The sequence below is a fragment of the Loxodonta africana genome, unplaced genomic scaffold (assembly GCF_030014295.1).
Source record: "Loxodonta africana isolate mLoxAfr1 unplaced genomic scaffold, mLoxAfr1.hap2 scaffold_155, whole genome shotgun sequence".
Lineage (NCBI taxonomy): Eukaryota > Metazoa > Chordata > Mammalia > Proboscidea > Elephantidae > Loxodonta > Loxodonta africana.
In genome coordinates, this window is record NW_026974906.1 from 37,137 (window position 1) to 61,905 (window position 24,769).

At 40.1% G+C, this 24,769-nt stretch overlaps 1 long non-coding RNA gene across 2 annotated transcripts in view; it reads right to left on the bottom strand.

The window, feature by feature from the left end:
• Positions 1-735: 735 nt before the first annotated feature.
• Positions 736-24,769, bottom strand: part of LOC135229208 (uncharacterized) — a 30,211-nt gene continuing 6,177 nt past the window's right edge. The window contains exons 2-3 of one of the 2 annotated variants that reach the window (XR_010319991.1): positions 8,876-9,376; positions 736-2,116 (exon numbers count right to left, since the gene is read on the bottom strand). This is a non-coding gene — a long non-coding RNA (uncharacterized LOC135229208). Of the gene's footprint in view, positions 2,117-4,375; positions 9,377-24,769 lie in introns of those variants that run through there. The other variant, XR_010319992.1, reaches the window with a different exon arrangement.

The following is a 24,769-nucleotide window of genomic DNA, read 5'->3' on the forward strand; positions in this document are numbered from 1 at the left end:
GTGGGACATGGAAGTCTGAGAAAGAGCCTCTGCAAAGATAGCTCTAAGGGAGGTGTGATTGTGAAGGTGGGCTGGTCACTGAGTTCTTTGTAGTACAAGGTAGCAGACAGAAGCCAGACTCTGGGGGGAACCTGCCTGCCGGTGAGCAGTGGGCTTAAAACCCTAAACCAATGAGAATCGAATCCCTTCCCAGCAGCTTCTGCACAGATCAGTGATGTTTGCTTGGTCTTTCTCTTTTCTGTGGTCTAACCTGATGTGTCCTGAGATCAGAGAGTTGGAATAGAAAAGCCTGACTGAAATGAAATGAGCAAAGAGAAGACAAGGCCTCCTAAATCTGGTGAAGACAGAACACAGATAACCAAAGGTGAGGATGGGAAGAAACAGATTGAGTTCCAAGTCCCATCCACAGTATCCCAGGGCCTGGGAATCCCTGGAAGTGCCAGAGGTGTGTACTCCCTGGGAGATGTGACCCCAAGTGTCGGAGGAAGCCCTACGGAGCAAGGAAGGGAGGGCAGGGACTCTAGGATGGGCACTTCCATACAGGCTGCCCATGTGAATTTCTCAGAGTGACCATGACAGATCCTGAGAGGGACAGTTTGAGGCAAAGGAAAGTAAGTTTTCTGAAGAGGGGTGAATTCCACAGTCTCCTGATAATGAAACAGAAATCCCGTCCTGCTCAGAGGTACTGAGTAGGAGGGATTGTGAATTCCCATCCTGCACAGAGTCTGGCTGGGAAGTTCGACTGTCTAAAGACAATGTGGCCAAAGTCTTCTTTATCTTTCAAAGATGTATCTTCAACTTCCTGCAAATTCAATCCTGGAAAAAAGCCTAGAATATACAAGTGTGGGTTTTTCAGGAGAGCAACAAGGGGAGAAGGTGATAGTGGCATATCAGAGAAGGAGAACAACAGTCTAATAGTCCCTGTGTTACTTAATGAATCACACATGGTGTCCAGCATTATTCCTTATCTGTAGACATGTAAATGCAGTAGATGTTTTAGCAATAACTGAATTAATCCTCACAGAATTCTTTTTGGCCATTTCCAGGTACAGAGACCAGAAGAAGTCATTAGTTACAAGAGCAAGCAATAATTCGCTGGTCTGAATTTTGTTCAATTTCTGTGTTTGCCCTTCATAGATTGATAAAAGTCTCTGAATCTGGCATTGAAGACAGTGTTTTCTCTGTTGTTATGGATTGAATAGTGTCCCCCAAAACGTGTGCCAACCTGGCCAGACCATGATTCCCAGTATTGTGTGGTTGTCCTGCATTTTGTGATCTGATGTGATTACTTATGTGTTGTAAATTCTAACCTCTGTGATGTAAATAAGGCGGGATTAGAGGCAGTTAGGTTAATGAGGGAGGACACAATCTACAGGATTAGGGTGAGTCTTGAGTCAGTCTCTTTTGAGATACAAAGAGAAGAGTGAGCGGAAATGAGAGGGACCTCATACCACCAAGGAAGAAGTGCCTGGAGTGGAGCACGTCTTTTTGACCCAGTGTCCACGCGCTGAGAATTTCCTAGGCCAGGGGAAGATAGATGACAAGGACCTTCCCCCAGAGCCACAAAGAGAGAGAGCTTTCTCCTAGACCTGGTGCCCTGACTTCAAACTTGTTGCTTCTTAAACTGTGAGAGAATAAGTTTCTGTTTGTTAAAGCCATCCACTTTTGGTATCTCTGCTATAGCCACACTAAAAAAAAAACTAGATAACTAAAAAACACATATATAAAATAGTCAAAAGAAAAAAAGTTTCAAATACACACACATACACGTATGATGTTATTAAACTTTAAAAGCTTTTACATTCTTATAACACATTTAACAATAGAGATTTGTATATAGAAGTTATAATAAGAGCCATCCCCACATAAGTATATTATACCTGCTCCCCTGAAGTGTCCAGTGTCCAAAGATACATATGTACCCTTTTACACACTTCTTTTTGCCGGGACACATGTAAGTACATTCATTTGTTTGTTTTTATGGAAATTAGGTCACACTCTATCCATGTTTTTCTCTGAATCACTCTTCACTTGGTCAATATCATGAGTCAGAATCAGGGCAGGGGCTGACTGCAGAACAGATGATCAGTTGCTCATATTCACGTTCAAGTTGAAGCTGAAGAAAATTAAAACAAGTCCATGAGTCAAAGTATGCCCTTGAGTATATCAAACCTGAATTTAGAGACCATCTCAAGAATAGATTTGATGCACTGCACACTAATGATCGAAGACCAGATTAGTTGTGGGATGATAGCAAGGACATCATATATGAAAAAAACAAAAAGTCATTAGAAAGACAGGAAAGAAAGCAAAGACCAAAGAGGATGTCACAAGAGACTCTGAATCTTGCTCTTGAATGTACAGTAGCTAAAGAGAATGGAAGGAAAAATAATGTAAAAGAGCTCAACAGAATACCTGAAAGGGAAGCTGGAGAAGACAAAGTATGATAATATAATGTGAACAGATCTGGAGTTAGAAAACCAAAAGGGAAGAAAACACCTGGCATTTCTCAAGCTGAAAGAACTGAAGGAAATATTCAAGCCTCTAGGCGCAATACTGAAGGATTCTATGGGCAAAATATCGAACAACAGAGGAAACATCAAAAGTAGATGGAAGGAATACAAAGACTCAATACACCAAAAACAATTGGTCGACGTTCAACCATATCAGGAGGTAGCATAGGATCAAGAGCTGATGGTACTGAAGGAAGAACTCCAAGCTGCACTGAAGGCATTGGCAAAAAACATGGCTCCAGGAATTGATGGCGTACCAAATGAGATGTTTCAACACAGGGACGCAGTGCTGGAGGTGCTCACTTGTCTATTCCAATATATTTGGAAGACAGCTACCTGACCAAATGACTGAAAGAGATCTATATGTGTGCCCATTCCAAAGAGAGGTGGTCCAACGCAATGCGGAAATTATCGAGCAATGTCATTAACATTACATGCAAGAAAAATTTTGCTGAATTTAATTTAAAAACAGTTGCAGCAGTACACAGACAGGAAACTACCAAAAATTCAAGCTGGATTCAGAGGAAGACATGGAACATGGGATATCATTTCTGATGTCTGATGGATCTTGGCTGAAAGTAGAGACTATCACTAAGATGTTTACCTATTTTTGTTTACTATACAAGCACACTCAACTGTGTGGCTCATGACAAATTATGGATAGCTTACCAAAGAATGGGAATTCCAGAACACTTAACTGTAGTCATGCGGAATATCTATGTAGACCAAGAGGCAGTCATTTGAGTAGGGCAAGGGGATACCGTGTGGTTTAAAATCAGAAAGTTATGTGTCATGGTGGTATCCTTTCACCATACTTACTCAATCTGTATGCTGAGCAAATAATCTGAAAAGCTGGTCTGTAAGAAGAAGAACATGGCATCAGTTTTGGAGAAAGATTCACTAACAACCTATGATATGCAGCTGATACGACCTTGCTTGCTGAAAGTAAAGAGGACTTGAAGCAGTTACTGATGAAGAGCAACCACTACAGCCTTCAGTATGGATTACACCTCAACATAAAGAAAACAAAAATTCTCACAACTGGACCAGTAAGCAACACCATGATAGAGAAAATACTGAAGTCATCAAGCATTTCATTTAACTTGAATCCATAATCAATGCCCACAGAAGCAGCAGTCAAGAATTCAAACAATGTATTGCATTGGGCAAATCTATTGCAAAAGACCTCCTTAAAGTGTTGTGAAGGAAAGATGTCACTTTGAGGACTAAGGTGTGCCTGAGCAAAGCCATGATATTTTCTATCACCTCACATGCTTGAGCAAGTTAGACAATGAATACGGAAAACCAAAGAACTGATTCATTTAAAATATGGTGTTGGCAAAGAATACTGAATATACCATGGACTGCCAGAAGAATAAACAAATCCATCTGGGAAGAAGTACACCAAGAATGCACCTTAGAAGCAAGGATGGCGAGACTTCGTCTCACGTGCCTTGGACATATTTTCAGGAGGGACCTGTCCCAGGAAAGGCTCATCATGCTTGGAAAAGCTGAGGGTCAGAAAAAAAGAGGAAGGCGCTCAACAACATGAACTGACACAATGGCTGCAAGAATGGGCTCAAACATAGCAATGATTGTGAGGATGGTTCAGGATCAGGCAGTGTTTCATTCTGTTTTACACAGGATCGATGGCCTCTAACAGCCACAACTAACATATGTAAGCATATATGGGTGGGTGGGTGTGTGTGTGTGTGTGTACCCATTGCCGTCGAGTCGGTTCCAACTCATAGTGACCCTACAGGACAGAGCAGAACTGCCCCACAGAGTTCCCAAGGAGCGCCTGGTGGATTCGAAATGCTAACCTTTTGGTTAGCAGCTATAGCTATTAACCATTATGCGACTAGGGTTTCCATATAAAAAAAAAAATTTTTTTATATATATATATATATATATATACACACACATACACACACGTATATATACACACACTCTTTTTTTTTATATATATATGTGTGTATATATATATTCTGTTCACCAGTTTTGCATCTCTAGAGATCCCAGGCTAAGACATTTGGTACCTACACTGGTTCCAGAGGAACCAAATCTTAAGGATGAGTTTTCTGAATTGATTCTCAAGTCTGGCTAATCTTAAAGGCACTGATGACTGTCTCCAGTAGTAAATAGGCTATTGCTAATCCATGGTGGGAGGTGACAATAGAAATACGCAAAATACTACTACAACTGGATCAAATATTTGTGAGAGACAAGGCTCTGCCTGATTACATATTTGATACTTTTCTATAATTTTGTCAGAATAAGAATAATAAGGAAGCTGCTTGGTTGGTCCTGCTTTTGCTAGCCACACTGGTGAATGAAAGAAATGGACTCAAAGCTCAAGCACCACATACAAGATCTGAAAGCTGCCACTTGTGCCCAGAAAGAAAACCATATTTCTTATACTAACAAGGCTAATGCTGCCAAAAATAAACTCAGATTCTTATCATAAGAGTGACTGAATTAAAGCACCAGTTGAATATCCAACCTCAAATGGTTTCTGAAGTTAAAGTAAGGGCACTGATTGGGAAGAAATGGGATCCTGAAACTTGGGATGAGGACATATGGGCAGATAGTCAGGAAGCGGGGGACAATGAACCTCCAATTTCTGTTGAATCGCTCTTCCTAACAGAACCAGACCTCTTACTCCCATCTAAAGAGATTCTCTAACTTTGCCGGCTAAGCCACCCTTCCCAGTAAAACAATTATCCCTTCCACCTCCATCTGATGAGATTACCCCAGCTGTGCCTGAAGTGTCTTGTTTGAGTTGTCTCCTGGGGTGGTGTCTGGGGCATTGCCTGGGGCATCACCTTAGGCAGATGCCTTATAAGACACGGCTGAACATCCCACTGCCTCTGCCCATTTTTGCTTCTAGACCTATACCTAGACTTCAGTCCCAACAAGCCCCAAAAGGTGAGCTATGAAGTGTGACCCAGGATAAGCTATGCTAAACTCCAAAAGAACTGCTTGATTTTTCTAATATATACATACAGAAACCTGGTGAATATGTGTGGGAATGGCTATTTTGGGTGTGGGATAACGGTGCAAGCAACATAAAGGTGGATTAGTCTGAGTTTATTGATATAGGCCCAGGAAGCATAGATTCTTCATTCAGTGTTTCAGCTTGAGAGGTTAGAAAAGGATCTCATAGTTTATTTGGCTGGTTTACTGAAGCATGGATTAAGTGGTGGCCTAAAATAAATCAAGTGGAAATGGCAGATCTGCCATTGTATACTGTAGGAGAAGGTATCCAAAGGCTGAGGGAAATTGGAATGTTAGAATGGATTTATTAGGCTGGACCCACAGACCCACACACGGAGTGCCCAGAGGGCTCTCTTTTTACCATAGCAGTGAGGTACAAATTTGGGAAGCAAGCCCCAGCATTATTGAAGACTTCTGTGGTTGCTATTTTATGTAAGTAAGAGTCCACAGTGAGAACTGCCCTAACTGAATTAAGACACCTGACTACAATGCAGTTGACTGGACCCCATGGTGGTAGCATCCAAGTGGTGGCACTCAATCAACAAAGACAAGGTGGGTGTGGTTACCATAACAGACAGTAGAGTCAAAGCAGTAATCAGAACAGTCTGCTCGCATGGATTTATGGCATTGGCTACTTAGTCATAGTGTCCCTGGGAGCGAAAGAGCTGGGAAATGTACATCTCCTGGTACCTAGCGTCTTAGATATCTAGTGCTCCTGTAACAGAAATACCACAAATGGATGACTTTAACAAAGAAAATTATTCCCTCACAGTCTAGGAGGCTATAAGTCCAAATTCAGGGTGCCAACTCCAGGGGAAGGCTTTTTCTCTCTGTCACTCCTACGAGAAGGTCTTTGTCACCAATCTTCCCCTGGACAAGAAGGTTCTCAGCACAGGGATCCTAGGTCCAAAGGATGCACTGCTCCTGACACTTCTTTCTTGGTGCTACTGAGGTCCCCCTGTCTCTCTGCTCTTTTCTCTTTTATATCTTAAAAGAGATTGACTTAAAACACAACTTAATCTTGTAGACTGAGCCCTGCCTCCTTAACATAACTGCTTCAAATCCTCGATCATTAACATCATAGAGGTATGATTTACAATACATTGGAAAATCACATCAGCTGACAAAATGGTGGATAATCGCACAATACTGAGAAGCATGGCCTAGTCAAGCTGATATATACATTTTGGGAAGACAGAATTTAATCCGTAACACCTAGTATGCAGCTATCGACCTGTTAATGCCTTTTTCTCCATACCTGTTTCAAAGTATCACCCGAAACAGTGTGCCTTCTCTCTGACCTAAGTATATAAGGACCAAATAATGTACAGGAATCTCTGTTACATTTTCTCCATCTTACCATTATTTGGCCTCATACGCAGACCCAGTCACTTAATTGTGCAGCAGAATGAAGAGATTAAAGCCCCAACATTCTTGCCAGTGGACCAGGAAGGTAGCTGCTCAGACATCAGAGAGCCTCAGAGAGACAGAGACCAGGCGGCTCAAGAGGGGGATACCATAAAGTTGTTTTTCATACCCCTCCCCACTCCCACAGTTGCATATGCTTTGCTCTGACCCTAAGAAGTAGATCAATCCTTTGAGAACTGCATTATGGGTTAGAACACCAACAAGGTCCCAGACTGAGTGACACTCCCATAGATTACATCCAAATATCACTGCAAAGTCTTCAAAATCTGAACTGACATCTGAGCCACAGCACACAGAAGTTGGGAAAGAACCTGCAGCCTGAACATAACTGGGTCAAGTGATTCCTAAAACAAACAACATCGACATTTTCTGTAAGATTGAAGTAAGACACAGTCTTGGAATCACAGACAAAAACTTTAAAAAGCTACTTTAACCATGCTCAAAGAAGTAACAGGCACAACTTAGAAAAATAGAAAAATACATAGAAACCATTCACAAATGAAAATTTTAGACAGGAAAAACAGAAAAATAGGATAAAAAATTCACTTGATCAGCTCTACAGCGGAATGCTGTTGACAGACAAAAGGATCAATGAGATGAAAACAGTTCAATTGAAAATATCCAATCTGAAAACAGAGAACAAATATTGAAAAAAAATGAACAGAGCCTCAAAAAAATTCAAAAATATCTAACATTTATTTATTGGAATTCCATACGGTGTAGAAAAAATATGTGGTGTAGAAAAAAGTATCTGAAGAAATACTGGCTCAACACTTTCCCAATTTGTTGAAAGACACAAACTTACAGATTCAAGAAGCTATGCAAACTCCAACAAGTTAAACTCACATAATTTTATGCCCAAATGCCTCATTGTCAATTGTGGAATAACAAGGACCAAGAAAATATCTTCAAAGAAGCTAGAGAGAAAACAACTCATCTCACACAGGAGAAACAATTGGAATGACTCTGTATTCATCATCAGAAGCCATGGAGGCGAAAAGGCTGTGAAAACAACATTTTTTCAACACTGAAAGAAAAGAAACATTAACCCGGTGTTCTATAGGCTGTTATTTCCTTCATGAGTAAAGGAAAAATATTGACATTCTCAGGTGAAAGACGCTTAAGAGAATTCATCGCCACCAGACTTGCTCTAAATGAAACACTAAAGGAAGTTCTTCAGGTGGCAGGCTTGGAATTTCAGGAATTATGGAAAGCAACAAAGTGGAAAGTATCTTCGGAAGTTCGCCCTCCACCAAAGATTAGACAGGTCTATAAAACAAACAACAACACACGTGAAGAAAGTGTTTCTTAGTTCAATCATGTGTATGAGACCAAAAGTACAAAACCAGCCCAAAAGCACTGAAAAGAGGGCAGGACAGAACAGGAATCATGGCGGATGGAAACGGGGAACTGGAGCATAGGAGAGGACAATATTGACACATCATGAATATTGCAACCAATGTCACAAAACAATTGTGTATAAATGGTTGAACAAGAAAGTAATTTGCTCTGTAAAGTTTCAAATGAAGCACAATAAAAAATTAAAAAAAGTGGTAGGTATCTCGGTAAACATATTATGCCAACCCTGTTGTCACTGCACAACATGGCGCAGGACTCCCCTCTTTGCAAAGACTTTCTAGCCTATTGGAAAAACTTTGGAATATACTCTTGGTGGCACATTAGTATTAGAGAATGGGGTTAATTTTGAAAATATGAGATGTCTGTACTCATGCCTGGTGGATAAACTGGATAATAATATTTTCAGAGCGAAATGAGATGTTCTAACAGAAAAATAGGCCTGAATTCCCACGTGGGCCATGAGCCTACTACTCTGAAGGCCTTTCCCAGAGAGGCATTTCAGGCACTTCTAGAGCAGCAGGAGCGCTGGGGAATGCAGGTGTCAACCTCCCCCAGGGCCTTCTCTGAGGGGTAAGTACCTGCTTTAGTACTGAGCTTAGTGGTTCATAAATTGTCATTCTGCATAAGGTCTTCAGGTTCAAGTCTGTAATCCAGCTGGGATTCTGTGTGTGCTGCATCTCTGCATCAAAAGAACATGCTTCTAGAAGCAGAATGCCAGGAGAGAGGCGGTTGGGCAGTTGGCGTTGGGGGGTGCTGCGCAGACAGGGGTGCCCGAGGGAGGCACAATATAGTCATTCTGCAGGAGGTCTAGTCCTTCTGCACAAGAATTAGAATGCTTCTCAATGCACAACAGTTTACATGCAGGACATAAACAAAGTTACTGAAGGACAAAGTTGAATAGTAAACCAAGCCACTCCCTGTCAATCCTTACCTGAGAGGGTCTTCATCAGGACTTCCGGGGATGGAGAAGGAAACAGCAAACGCTGATTTATTTTACCTCTTCCTTCCTCAAGAAACAGGAACTGGTGTTAAGATGTCAGGTGTCAAGCCCCAAACTCCTCTTCTGGTCTGTATTTAAGCTGTATAATAAAACTGGGAATCAGGCAATCAGCCATGAGCAGACAGACCCAGAGTATTCCCAGTGCCCCACATCTTTGAGCTCCAGTGAGATCCTGTTCTTAGTCCCTAGATTAGCAGAGGAGCTGAAAGACTGAAATTCCGTGTTTTCAGGCAACTTGGGCTTCAAGCAGGCACTTATTGCTAAAGTCGTATTTCTCTGTGTTAATTTATGATCCTTAACTCAAATCCGGAGTTTGGAGCTCATTTTGATAACTCCTCGTTAGTCTGCCTAGACAAGAGTCTGCTCACAGTCAGTGATGACAATGGAGGAAACAAAGTCCCTAGCCCAGAGGAGGGACTGTTCCCCAAATTTAGGGAAATGCCCCTGGGGAGCATCAGCGAGGTGCACTGTGGCCTCTGTGGCTTTGCCTTCTGCTCCTGGAATTGCACCCTGGGGGCGTCCATATGCAGACGCAGAGTCCGTGGGTGACCACAACTCCTGCCCTTCTGGGTCATCGTCCGGACGCACGTTGCGATATGCTTCCTGCCCTCCTTCCCAGCGTAAGTGCTGCGATCACACGTGGCAGAACCAGTTCCCAGGTCCAGACCCTAGGTCTTGTCCTCCTTGGCCTCAGGCTTCCCCTAGTCCTGGGGGAACCCGCAAGCCTGGCGGGTGCGAGGTTAGCACCCGGCTGGGCGGGCTTGGGCCTGTCTCAAAAGGCTCATGGTGCACGCAGGTTCCGCCTCCTTGGAGTCTGCGGGCTTGCGGTGGGCAGCCCGGCATCTCCTGCCTCCCTCGGGCGCCCTCTCTGGGCAGCAGCTCCCCTCCCCCCGCCCCGCCAACCACCGAACAGTCGCACTGCCTGCTTTCTGCTTCTAGAAGCGTGTTCTTTTGATGCACACATGCAGCACACACAGAATCCCAGCTGGATTACAGACTTGAACCTGAAACGCACAACTTTAAAACTACTAGACTGGGGTGGGGGGCGGTATTGGCAGTGAAAAAAGGAAAAAAAAAAAAAAAGAAAGAGAACAATTACAAAAAAAGTATTAGAAGACTGTAACCTCACGTTATGGACTCAAGAAGGCTGCGGATACACAACCGCGTAGATAGCATACTGTTGTATCTTTCTTTGCAAATAAGTCTTAGATGAGGGAATTTGGTACCGGGAATAGTTGCAGAGCCTGACTTTGGGGAAATCTGGGATTGATTAATTGGCTTGCATGAGGCTACAAGCCCTGATAATCAATATTTAAAGATGAGATTCGAGCAATCTAGAACATGCATCAGAATTTTTTACAAGTAAATTAGCACCAGAAGAGGCCTTTAACCACTAAATAAAATGGGTCAGTAGTTCAAGATCTCCCTACAAAGAAAATGGCAGACCTAGATCGTTTCCAGTCAGGTTCCAGCAAACATGCAAGAAACAGTCATTTTAATCTTGTACGCAGTCAACAGAGATTAGAAAACCATGAGACACTCCCCTAACTTGATCCTTATGGCTAGTTTAAAAATGATAACAAATTAGAGAAGGAAGGTAGAAGAAGAGTTAGAGGACAAGCACACTCAGTAACTGAGATGCAAAACCCTACATAAGATGCCAGCAAAGGAAATCCAGCAAAGGGTAAACCACGTAACATGCCATGATCAAGGCGGTTTATTGTAGGCATACAAATTTGAGTGAACATTAAAGATTTAGTAATTTCATTCACCACATGCATAGGTGAAAGAAGAGAAGACATATGCTCACCTCAAGAGATGGGGGCAAAGCAGGTTGATAAAATCCAATCACACGGACAGATAAGGACTAGGTGCAAACATGGAACAGAAAAGGAGTTCCCGAACGTGGAAAACTACAACTAGCATGATAGTTCATGGTGACGTGTGGGACATTCTCTTTAAAATTAATAAAAAATAAAATAAGGATGCTTCTATCATTATTTTTATTAAACATTTAACACTGGAAGTGTAAGCTAGTACAAAAAAAGTATAACTGCTATTCATAGATTATAGGACTGTCTCCATTGAAAACTGTAGAAAATATTGGAATTAATAGTAATCATAAATAAAAAATAAATTGAAATTTCAATGCGTCAGCATCAAGCGGACTCTGTCATAGCTCTTAGGTGAAAGCAAAGGACACTGATAGGGAAAGAGGAGGTTCGGGTGGGCTAGACCAAGGAGGGAAGAAAATTATTCTGCACTGGGCTGAACTTATAAGAACGGGTATGTGTGTTAGTTACCTAGTCCCTCCATAACAAAAAATAACACAACTGGATGGCTTTTAAAGGACAGAAATTTATTTTCTCACAGTTTAGCAGGTAGTAGTTCGAATTCAGGGCATGGCTGTAGTGGGAGGTCCTTCCTTGTCTACCTCAGCTTCTAGTAGATGCCAGCAATCATTTGTGTTCCTGGCCTTCTAGAAGCATCTGTCTTCTTTGTCTGTCTTCCTTTTCACCTGTTTGTGTCTGTGTGTATTCTGCTCCTTTTATAACTAAGAAGAGTTAGGCTTAGGACCCACCCTACATTGGTATGACCTCATTCACATAATAAAAGCAGGCCCCTTATTTCCAAACAAGGTCAGAATTACAGGTACAGGGGTTAGGATTTCCACATACATTTTGGAGGGACACAATTCAATCCCTAACAGTTGATTTACCAGATATTCTGGATTGAGAGTACTCACATGAACAGCTGAGAGTAGTTCCAATTCTTTGCTACATTCAGTGGCTGAAACTTGTCTCAATGGTCACCCATAGGAATGTTGGAGCAATTTATTGTGCAGGACCTGGCCTACCATTCCTAATCATGTCCATTGTGTGGAAAAACACACACTCCCATCACCGAAGTCCTGAGAAATTCATCGATAAGAACGGAATGGTGGTTGGAACCAAGAATTGTTTCATAGCCTAGATAACATGGTGCAGCTGTTAGATATCCACATGGAGATGTCCGGTAATAAAACTTCACCCCACACGGAGATGTCAAGAATAATACCAACAGCTAATGCTCATTGAGTACCTACACTGGTTCCAGGCACTCCTGTGCTTTTCCTTTCATGTTTGCTTTTCATGATGGCCATATGAGGAATGTATCATTATAATGCATAAAGAGGTCAATACAGAGAGTTAGGCTGACATTTGAATATATGAGTCTGGACCCAGGAGGAGTTTGAATGGATGGAGGTATAAACCTCAGGTCCATAGCTACAAATAGACAGCAGTAAACTCACTGAGGCATCCTAGAGGGAGGGTGTCAATAGAGAGAGGAGCAGGCACCAAGCCCAAGGGTACTCTGGTATCTAGAAGCCTGCCAGGTGAACAGCAGCCAACAAGCCTCTCTGAAGTCCAGTGTGGTTCCTGGAGGGTTGTCTGTCCTTTCTCTCAGCTGCATTTCCCCAGTGCTCCTCCCACCTGCACTGGGTTGTCCCCTTCATGACGACAGGGACAGTGTGTACCTTTCACCACTGTATCTGCATAACATAGACTACTTCTGGCCCATGGAATATACTGACTGAATGAAAAATAAACAAAGGATAAGTACGTAAAATCCTTCGTAGTTGATACCTTGAAATACATTAAGGGGCTTCATGAGTAAGAGGGAGAAAAATTGATCAGGGCTGCTTCTGAGACCATCCCTTAGGCGTAATGAGTGTTAAACAACACTTAAACAAAGAGATTTAATGGCAGAGATGTATGTTAAAAAGAGGTAAGTATAGGTTGAAGATTACTAGAAACATGTACATTATTGCAACTATAGTCAAATCGCTAAAAACCATATACTACATGCACACAGAATATTACAAAGTAATTTAATGCCCTCATTAAAAAAAAACAAAAAAAAATTACCATGAAAAGACTAATGTTGAATGAAAATATCAGGATGTAATATCTGTGTTAATATACATAAATGTGTGTGCTAATACACACATAAAACCAGTTGCCACTGAGTCAGTTCTGATTCATGATGACACCAGTGTGCCAGAGTAGAACTGTACCCCATAGGGGTTCCAATGGCTGAGTTTTCGGAAGTAGGCTGCCAGACCTCTCTTTCACAGCAATTCTGGGTGGACCTGAACTCCAACTTTCTGTCAGCAGCTCAAGATATTAACCATTTGCATCAACCAGAGACTCTAATACACATACATGCCAATATAAGCAAGAAAATAGACATATCGGAACGTTAATAATTTATTCTATGCATTACGTATGTTTTCTTGCTTTTTTTTTTTTTTTTTTTGCATACTTTCCCATTGCTTCCAAGTTTTTGAGGAATAGAATGTACTTCTGGAAAAATTCATGAGAGATTTTTAAGTAATGAAATAATTAACAGAAACAGAATGAGTAAATCTGTGGCAAGGCAGCCCATGAACCCAAGATTACAGTAACACTGGTATGAAAAGCAGAATTGTGGAGTCCTGAAGCTCAGTGGTTCCATGCATCCATCAGGAAAGAGGGAAGAGCAAATAAACAAGGAGAAAATACAGTGAGCCAGAGGAGTGGGAGCCCTCTGTTGTGGGCACAGTTTTCTCATGAAACTTTAGATGGACACAGTGGGTGGGATTATCCACTTCCATCATACAAACATTTTTATTACCCTTGATTTTAACAGAACTATGTTATAAAAACAAATAATAAAATAAAGTATAATAAAAGAATAAATCTCATCAGTGGACTACTATCATTTTCCCCAGCCACTGAGGAGGGCAGGAGACACACAAGGGAAAGAAGATGGACCAGTGTGAAAACTCATGCTAAGTGGGGAGGAGAGTGTTTCTGAGACAGGCCTTAGCTGCTACCACCTAGGGAAGTAGGCAGCCATGCACAACCAACTGGAAGAAATGGTACATTATTTCTGAGACCTACTCCAGCTCATAACAAATTATGGATAACATGGGGAAGAATGAGATTTCCAGGACACTTAACTGTTTTTATGAGAAACCTGTACATAGAACAAGAGGCAGTCATCTAAACAGAACAAGGAATACAGCATGGTTTAAAGTCAAGAAAGGTGTGCATCACCGTTGTATCCTTTCACCATATGTATTCAACCTGTATGCTGAGCAAATAATCTGAGAAGCTGGTCTGAAGAAGAATAAGGCATCAGGATTGGAGCAAGACTCATTAATAACCTGAGATATGCAGATGATACAATCTTGCTTGCTGAAAGTGAAGAGGCCTTAAAGCATTTACTGCTGAAGATCAAAGACTACAGACTAACAGCCTAACAACTGGACCAATAAGCAACATCATGATAAACGGAGAAAATGTTCACGTCATTAAGGGCTTCATTTTTACTTGGATCCACAATAAACACCCATGGAAGCAGCAGTCAAGAAATCAAACGACACATTGCATTGGGCAAATCTGCTGCCAGAGGCCTCTTAAAGTGTTCAAAAGTACAGATGTCACCTTGAAAACTAATGTGCGCCTGACTCAAGCCATGGTGCTTTCAGTCGCCTCATACGCATACGAAAGGTGGGCAATGAATAAGGAAGACCACAGAAAAATTGAAGGCATTGAATTACGGTGTTTGCAAAGAATATTGAATATACCATGGACTGCCAAAAGAATGAACAAATCTGTCTTGAAAGAAGTACAGCCAGAATATTCCTTAGAAGCAAGAATGGCGAGGCTTCATCTCACATATTTTGGACATGTTGTCAGGAGAGATCAGTCCCTGGAGAAGCAGGTCATACTTGGTAACAAGTGGCCACAACAATTGGCTCAAACATAACGACGACTGTGAAGGTGACGATAGGTAGTTTAACATACATTTTGACCCATATGAATTAAAATTTAAACAATTATTTCATGCCTTTTTGTAGGGGTTTTAGAATATACAATTAAAATAAATGTAAACAATTAATAGAAAAAATCTCTGAAAATAAAATTTAATTTTTTTAAATCACTGCTCCATACCCCAGATCTAAATGGCTTGATATAAAGCACTGGTCTTTGTGATTCACAAAAAGGAGGTGCCAATTCCTGGAGGGGGGATGGGAGGATAGAGAGAGTTGGAAGCTGGCAAAATTGTCACGAAAGGAGAGACTGGAAGGGCTGACTCATTAGGGGGAGAGCAAGTGGGAGTACGGAGTAAGGTGTATACAAACTTATATGTGACAGACTGACTTCATTTGTAAACGTTCACTTGAAGCTCAATAAAAGTTAATATAAAAAAAAAGCCCAGCCCTGACCAATGTTTGCTTAAAAACTTTGAAAGTTTGTTCCTCTCTAAAATAAAGCAGGATCTAACTTTAAAAATAAATAAATAAATGTAAACAATTATTAGAAAAAATCTCTGAAAATAAAATTTAATTTTTTTAAATCACTGCTCCATACCCCAAATCTAAATGGCTTGATATACAGCACTGGTCTTTGTGATTCACAAAAAGCAGGTACCAATTCCTGAACAAGAACTGAAGTGACAGGAGAAACCCCCCATGCTGTTAGAGCCCTGAGTATGGGCCCTAATCCAATGATCTGTCTTCATTAATTCCTTTTTATTTCATCTCTGTGAAAGAGGGGAGGGAGAAGGTGAGAGAGGGTTACATGTGCCTATTCTGTTCTTTAGCATCCAGTTCACTGCCAGGAACAAGTATTCGTAAGAGTCTAAAAAACGTTAAAGTACAAATAAGGAGGAAAACCTCCTAGTATATATATGTATTAGGTGGCACAAAGAGTTAAGTGCTCAGCTACTAACTGAAAGGTTGGCAGTTTAAATACACTCAGAGTTGCCTTGGAAGAAAGGCCTGGCAATCTACCTCCAAATAGTCACAGCTATTGAAAACCGTATGGAGGGCAGTCCTACTCTGAAAACTCACGGGGTCGTCATGAGTGAAAATCTACTCAATGGCAACTGGATTGGTAATCTATATATGGCATAAATGTTCGGAAAATTAGTTTCTGAACATATACACGGCATACAGAATACACTGCACATTAGTATTATGTGCCAAAACCCACTGTCATCAAGTCGATTCTAACTCACAGTGACCCCAAAGGACAGAGTAAAACTGCCCCATAGGGTTTTCACTGAAGCAGACTGCCACATCTGTCTCCTACAGAGAGGCTGGTGGGTTCGAACCACTGACCTTTCAGTTAGCAGCCAAGTTCTTTAACCACAGAGCCACTAGGGCTCACTGCTGTCATGTACAGTGATTACATAAGCAAATTCTGAAACAAACTGCCTGGGTTTAAATCCTAACTCAATTTATCAGCTGGGTGATCTGGGCACGTTACTTTACCTCTCACTGCCTCAGTTTCCCATTTCTAAAATGGGTCTTATTCAAAAGGTTGTTACGCAGGTTAAAGAAAACACACAAGGCACTTAGAAAAAGGCCTTACACACAGAATGAACACAATAATTGTTAGCTTTCATAATTATTAAGGGAATACAAACAAACGGCTAGGTTGAAGGAACTTCCATTGAGAAAGAGTTGAGTTCCAAAATTCATGTGTAAAGTCATTTACATCAACTGTTAAAGTTGTATGTTTAGATTCAAGTGATTACTGAGGTGTGTTATGATCTTGAACAGAGTTCTGGTGACTATACAGGCAGACTCTGCATGCCCTTCTCCTGCACATCCATTCCATCTCCCTTGGAGCCCAGACATCATGTTATCAATTAAACCCCTCCCACACTGGTGGTGTACTGTTTAAGAGCTATGGCTGCTAACCAAAAGGTCATCAGTTCAAATCCACCAGGCGCTCCTTGGAAAGTCTATGGCACAGTTCTGCTCTGCCCTATAGGGCCGCTATGAGTTGGAATAGACTCAGTGGCAATGGGTTTTTAACGGGTGTGAGGTAACTGTTCAGTGCTTAAAGACGTACCAAAAGCAACCACTAACACAAAAGTATAGTAAAAGGTTCTTATTTCAGAGTAGCAAAACCTTAGTTTCTAACACAGTGGTGAATTAGGGTGGACTGTGGATCAAGAGGAGCCCTGGTGGCATAGTGGTTAAGAGCTCAGCTGCTAACCAAAAGGTCAGCAGTTCGAATCCACCAACTAGTCCTTGGAAACTCTATGGAATAGTTCTATTCTATGCTATAGGGTCTCTATGAGTTCGAATCAACTAGGGTCTCTATGAGTTGGAATCAACTTGATGGTGACAAGTTTGGTTTGGTGGGTGTCATGGATTGAATTATGACCCTAAAAAATGTGTGTCTCAACTTGGTTAGGCCATGATTCCCACTATTGTGTAGTTGTCCTCCATTTTGTGATTGTAATTTTACTTTAAGAGGATTAGGGTGGGATTGATTGTAACACCACCCTCACTCAGGTCACCTTTCCCTGGGGTGTGGCCTGCACCACCTTTTATCTCTCCAGAGATAAAACGAAAGGGAAGCAAGCAGAGAGTTGGGGGCCTCAGACTATCAAGAAAGCAGCACCAGGAGCAGAGCATGTCCTCTGGACCCAAGGTCCCTGCACCTGAGAAGCTCCTTGACCATGGGAAGGCTAAGGACAAGGACCTTCTTCCAGAGCCGAAAGAGAGAGAAAGCTTTCCCCTAGAGCTGATGCCTTGAATTTGGACTATTAGCCTACTTTAGTGTGAGGTATTACATTTCTCTTGGTTAAAGCCATCCACTCATGGTATTTCTGTTATGGCAGCACTAGATGATGAAGACAGTGGGTCAAGGTGGAAGGGGTGGATGAAGGACAAAAAAAGAAAAATGGACAACAGGAGAAATATAAGAATTCAGAGAACTGTGAAAATTTAATTCCTGAATATACTTTCTTTCTCCTCCCTATAACTGGAAGGACTTTTCTCATATACAGCGTATATAAGTAAATCCTGGCAATATTTAAAACACTTAGATTTTTGTAAAACTCATTCTCTGAAAATTCATGGTGGCCCCATTAATTTATGGCTTAAAAACAACTCAGAACTAAAAAGAAGCATGAATAAATAAATAAAGGCACTGCTGTCATTTGCGGGTGATGTTCTTTTCCTGCTATCCACAACCCACACACTCGGGTTAATTTTCCAGGGTCAGTGTTCATAGACCATCCTCTTCTCTTACCACCACCCCACCACCCTTAATTATTTAGAAAAGGCAGGGCCAGTCAGTGTTCCAAACATCAAGTTTTCTCTCCAAACTGCCAACTGGCACTTGGGGAGCAGGCTACATTCTCAGCTGTCAGCACTTCCACTAGCCCGTGCAGATAAGGAATGTGTCTCCACTGAACTGTTCATTGTAATTAAAAAAAAAAAAAAAAAAAAAGTAAAAAACTGTTTCTTAAAAAAAAAAAAAAACAAAACAGGCATTTCCCTATTACCCACCCACCCCACTCTCCCACACCCAGTGCACTCCCACCACACACACACTCAAATATTTCCTACCAAGGGTGTGTCCCAAGCACGGGGTCTGGCTCCACTCTTCTTTTACATCCCTTGGAGGCCTCTGGAGAAACCATACCTTTGGTTGGCAATTCCCTGAACCCTGCCTATTCAAGCTGGCACTTATTCAAAAAGGCAGGTGAGTCTTCAAGTCAGGTTTTTATAAGGAGTTTAAGAGGAGCCAGGTGATATGCCTACTCACCCTCAAATTTCTCAAAGGTAATAATTTCTTGAGATGTTTACAATGTCTCAACTATGGGTTAATTAAATCCCTTAGGATGGTGGGCATAGGAAAATCCTCCATCTCAATGCCCCCCATTTCGAAAAAAAAAGAGAGGAATCTCCAAAATTACAAATTTCAATTTCTACATACTTGATTGAACTAAGGAGTAAGTTCCTCACATGTGTTATTCTTGGTCTGAGTCCTGGTGGTGCAGTGGGTAAGAGCTAAGCTGCTAACCAAAAGGTCTGCTGTTTGAATTCACCAGCTGCTCCTTAGAAACCCTATGGGGTAGTTCTACTCAGTCCTATAGGGTTGATAAGAGTTAGAATTCACTGGATGACAATTGGTTTGTTTGCTTTTCAATCTTTGGCTGAAAGGTGGACTTTGTTATCAATTTATTAAATCAACTGGTAATTTGCTGGATATTTCTCATACAGGAACTTATGATGTCTTCAAATCCAGCTAATCAGGTTTAGGGAGAGAGAAACTTCTCTACCTTAGCTTCCCTGCCACTCCCACACCTTTTTCATTGATTTCCATGCCCTGTTTAAGTAACATCACTCATCACTTCTCACTGTCTAGGTTATCTGAGCCAATTCATGGCAGTCAATTCCACCTGAGCCCTAGGATACCCTCATTTACATACTCTGCCCTGTTCCTTCACCAATGGCTGACCTCACATCTCCACTGGAATGTCTACTAGGCATCTCAAACTTAATGTGGTTCAAATAAAATTCTTCGTCCAAGTGTCTTATCTACCTCCCAGTCTTCCTTATCTCAGCAAATGTTCTCACTATCCTCTGGGTTGTTCAGGACAAAAACCTAGAAATCATCCTTCATTTCTCTCCTTTATTCAAATCTTGCATCCAATCCATTGACATATTCTGGACTCTTGGCACTACCTTAACATAAATCCTGACTCTATCCACTTCTCACTACCTCCACCTTACATCCACCATCATCTCTTGGTTAAAACTGGACTCCATGCACCGATCTTCCCTCTTACAATCTACATAACAGCATCATTTCAGTGGCTTCTCATAGCAATTAGGAAAAATTCCCAAATCCTTCCCATGGTCTTTCATGATGCGGGGCTTGCTCACCATACTAACCTCATTTCCTAACAGTCTTCCCTCGGTTCACTCCACACTAGCCATGACTTATTTCCTGAGCTTCCTCAAATGTGCCAAAACACTTGGTTATTTAAGGGCCTCAGAAACAACTCTTTCCTTTATTGGCAATATCCCTCCCTTCAGAACTTCATAAACCTATTCTCTCCTTTGATATAGGTCAGTTATCTCCTCAAATATCCTGCTCCCATAAGCCTTTACTATTAATCTAAAACAGCTCACCCCACTCATTCCCTCACACGCAACTCTGTCTTATTTTCAAAATATTTAGCTCTCCTTGACATTTTTTGTTAATTATTACCTGTATTTTTTCTGGTTGAGAATATATGCAGCAAAACATACACCAACTCAACAGTTTCTACCTGTACAATTTAATAACACTGGCTACATTCTTGAAGTTGTGCAACCATTCTTACCCTCCTTTTCTGAGTTGTTCCTCTGTCATTAACATAAACCCACTGCTCCTTAAGGTTCCTATCTAATCTTTTCAGTAGCTGTTGTCAATCTGATGCCATGTAGACAGTTCTTAAAAGAGCATATGCTCAAGGTAGACCATTTTTATTGGTTAAGTAAGCTAATGTTCTGGAGCCCTCATGGCACAGTGGTTAAGTGATACGGTAGCCAAGCAAAAGAAGAGCAGTTTGAATCCACCACCTGCACCTTTGAAACTCTATGGGGCAGTGCTATTCTGTCTTACAGAGTCTCTGAGTTGGAATCAACAGCAACAGTTTGGTTTTTTCTTTTTCATACTTCGGTTTTAAGACGATTCAAGGGAATGCTTTTGGTGTAATGTTTAAAGATTATCTCACGGCAATAGTTTCAGGAGTTCATTCACCCTCAGTGGCTCCAAAAAGTCTAGGGTTCATTTGAAATTCTGTTCTGCATTTTCCCCCTTTTGATCAGGGCTTTTCTATGGACTCTTTGATCAAAATGTTCAGCGACAGCAGCTGGGAACCTTCTGGTTCTTCTGGTCTCATGGCATGCTAGATGTTCTTTTAAAAAACATGAGTGGATGCTGAAGGTTATCAAATACTTATTTTATTACACCTATTAATATAATCACATTTATTTTTCCTGTACATATGGCAAATTATACTGATTCATTTTTGAATGTTAAACTAACCTTGAATTCTTGGGATAGACCCAACTTGGTCATAATATATTCTTCTTTAGAGTATTGCTGGATTTGTTTTGCCTATTTCTTTTTATATTTTGCATCTATGTTCATCAGTGACATTGGCCTGTAATTTTCCCATCTTCTGCTGCTCTTGTCAGGTTTTGGTATCAATATTCATTCTACAAGCTTTATAAAATGAGTTTGGGTATATATTTCCTTTTATATTGAAGAATTTGTGAAATATTTCTTGAATATTTGGCAGAATTTGCAGGAAAAGCCATCTGATATGAAGTTTTCTTTTTGAGAATAGTTTGAGCTCTAATTCAATTGTATTAACAGTTGTGGAATTACTTTTGCTTCCTGTTTCTTCCTGAATCGTTGTTATTAACTTACATGGTATGATACGTTTGCCTACTTTACCTAAATTTGCAAATTTATTGGCTAATACGGTTCATAACATTCTCACATTATCTTTATGTTCTGCAAGATCTGTAGTCATTTTCTTTCTAATTCCTGATATTCGTTTTTTATATCTTCATTCTTTTTCACTTGATCAATCTTGCCTAAAGTTTGTCAATTTTACTAGCATTTTCTAAGAATCAACTTTAGTCTTTGTTGATCATCTGTTGCATGTATTCAATCATTAATAGAAACAAAAATTCCTATGAATGTTTGTTTCTGGTTTTTTCCCAACATTTTGAATGGATGTTTAACTCACTTATTTTTCAAGATTTGTTCTTTCCAATTATATTTTTAAGGCTATAAGTTTCCTATATTATATTGTCTGTACTGCACAAATTTTTGTATGCACTATCTCCATAATTGTTTACTTCAAAATGTATTCTAATTTTCATTATGATGTCTTTTTTGACTCATAGTATTTTAAAATATCCAAGCACATGGAGATTTTGTATTTTCATTTTCTAAGATGGTTTTTTTTTTTTTTTTAATTATGGTGTACTTACATAAAAAAAAAATGGAGATTTTGTATTTTCATTTTCTAAGATGGTTTTTTTTTTTAATTATGGTGTACTTACATAGTATCCTCTATATTATTACAGACTCTTGAAATTTGTTGAGACTTGCTTTATAACACAGTATACAGTTAATTTTTATACACACTATGTTATGTATGTGCATGAGATGAATGTATATTCTTTCATGGTTAGATAATACACACAAATACACATATAGCAATTTGGTATTTTTTTACATGTTAAATCTTCTGTATCCTTGATAATTTATGGACTTCTATGTTTCTGAGGGGTGTGTTAAGAATCTATTATGATGTATGATGTCAAAAGGAGCCCCAGTAGTGCAGTGGTTAAGCACTCAGCTGTTAAACGGTTTGATTTGATCCACCAACTACTCCACAGGAGAAAGATATGACCGTTCCCTTCCATAAAGATTACAGCCTTAGAAACCTTTGGAGAAGTTCTACTCCATCCTATAGTCACTATGAGTCAGAATTGACTCAACAGCACACAAGAAAAAATGTATGATGTGATGGAAACTCAGAAGTACGAAGCTAAAAAGAATTGGTCCTACCTCCAGGGTCAAAGGATGAAGGACAGAGAAAACAGCAGAGACATCCAAAAGCTTGGAAAAAGGGCTGAAAGGACAATGGTTGGTGGTTTAAGGGCTTTGAAGGGCTACCATATATACTGAGGAATCTGAAGTGCAATGTTCTTGCCTAAGGATGAAGACATGCTCATAAAGATCCTGACAAAGCTTTAGGCTTGCATCTCTGGCTGATCTTTGGGCTCCATGGGGGCAGGAAGTGAAGGCTAGGGCAGAGTTTTAGGCACTCTTGCTTAGCATTGAAAGAACGTGCCAGTTCAGAGCCAATCTGCAAAGACTGGGATAATGTTACTTTTTCTTTTTGGCTACAAGCATTTAAAGAAAGCACTGTCAGGTCATGAACTGACTGCTGAGATAACAGAACAGAACTTCAGTGTCCACACATGAGAAGACATACAATCTTTGCAGAAATAGTTTGGAAACATCACTAAGCAAATGGATGACTGGCCCTCAACAATTAAAAAAAAAAAAAAAAGCAAACCCTAATGACAGGAGGGAATCTTATTTCCAGAGTCACATTATAATATCTAAGATATCCAGTTTGCAACACACTATTCTAAGTCATAAAAAGAAAAAAGAAAAGGATGGTTCATTTGTTAAGAAGAAAGAAAGAAGAGAAATGAACAGAAAGCATCCCTAAGGAAACACAGATATTGGGATTACTAGACAAAGATTTTAAACCAACTGTCTTAAATTTCCTCAAAGAGCTAAACAAACCATAGACACACACACAAAAAAAGGAAACCAAGAGAAGAATGTATGAACAAGTAGAAAACATTAATAAAGAAATATTATACAAAAGAACCAAATAGAAATTATAGAGCTGAAAAGTTGAATAGCTGAAATAAAAATTTCATTAGAGGAGCTCAACAGCAGATTTGAGCAAGAAAGCAGGAAAATGTAAGCTTGAAAAAGCACAACTGAAATTGTTCTAACTGAGGAGCATAAAGGAAAAAGAATGAAGAAAATGAATAGAGCCTAAGGGACCTGCGGGACAACATCAAGCATACCAATATACTCATTAAGGGAGTCCCAGAAAGGAAAGAAAGATGAAAGGACAGAAAGAATATTTAAAAACGTAATGACTGGAAGTTTCCCAAATGTCATCTAGATATCCAAGAAGCTCAATAAACTCAAAGGACAGTAAATACATAGATATCCACAGACAGACATAATCAAAATGTCAAAAGACGAAGACAGAAACTTGAAAGCAGCAACAGATAAGTGACCCCTAATGTACAAGAGAGTCTCAACAAGTTTAACTGTTGATTTTTCATCAGAAACCATTGAGACAAGAAAATAGTCGGATGATGTATTTAAGGTACTGGAAAAAAAATACAGAAACAAAACTATGAACCAAGATGTCAATATCTAGCAAAACTATCTTTCAAAAATGAAGGTGAAATTAAGACATGCCCAGATACACAAAACCTGAGGGAGTATGTTAGCAGCAGAACTGCCTTATGAGAAATGCTACAGGGAATCATCCTGGCTGGCACGGAAGGACACTAGACAGTAACTTGAAGCCATAAAAAGAAACGAAGACTCCGTAAAGGTAACTACTTAGATAAAACAAAGTCAGTAATATTTTTATATCACGACTCTTTTTTTCATATATGATTTAAAGCACAAATGCATAAAAATACTTACACATCTCTCTTAATGGACACACAATGTATAAAGATGCAATTTTTGTAACAGCAACGTAAGTAGGGGAGGTAACTGAGCTGAATAAAAGCAGAATGTTGTATACTGTTGAAGCTAAATTTGTATTCATTAAAAGAAGATTGTTATAAACATAAGATATTAATTGTAATCCTCATGGTCACCACTAAGAAGTTAAAAAATATAAGGAAAGGAAATAAGGAGAGGATCAAAATTGTACACTTGAAAAAAATCAGTCAAACACAAAAGTGGACGGTAGTGAAGAAAATGAGAAACAAAATACATATATGACCTACTACAAAGTAGAAGACATAAGTCCTTCCTTATCATTAATTGCTTTAAATTTAAATAGATTA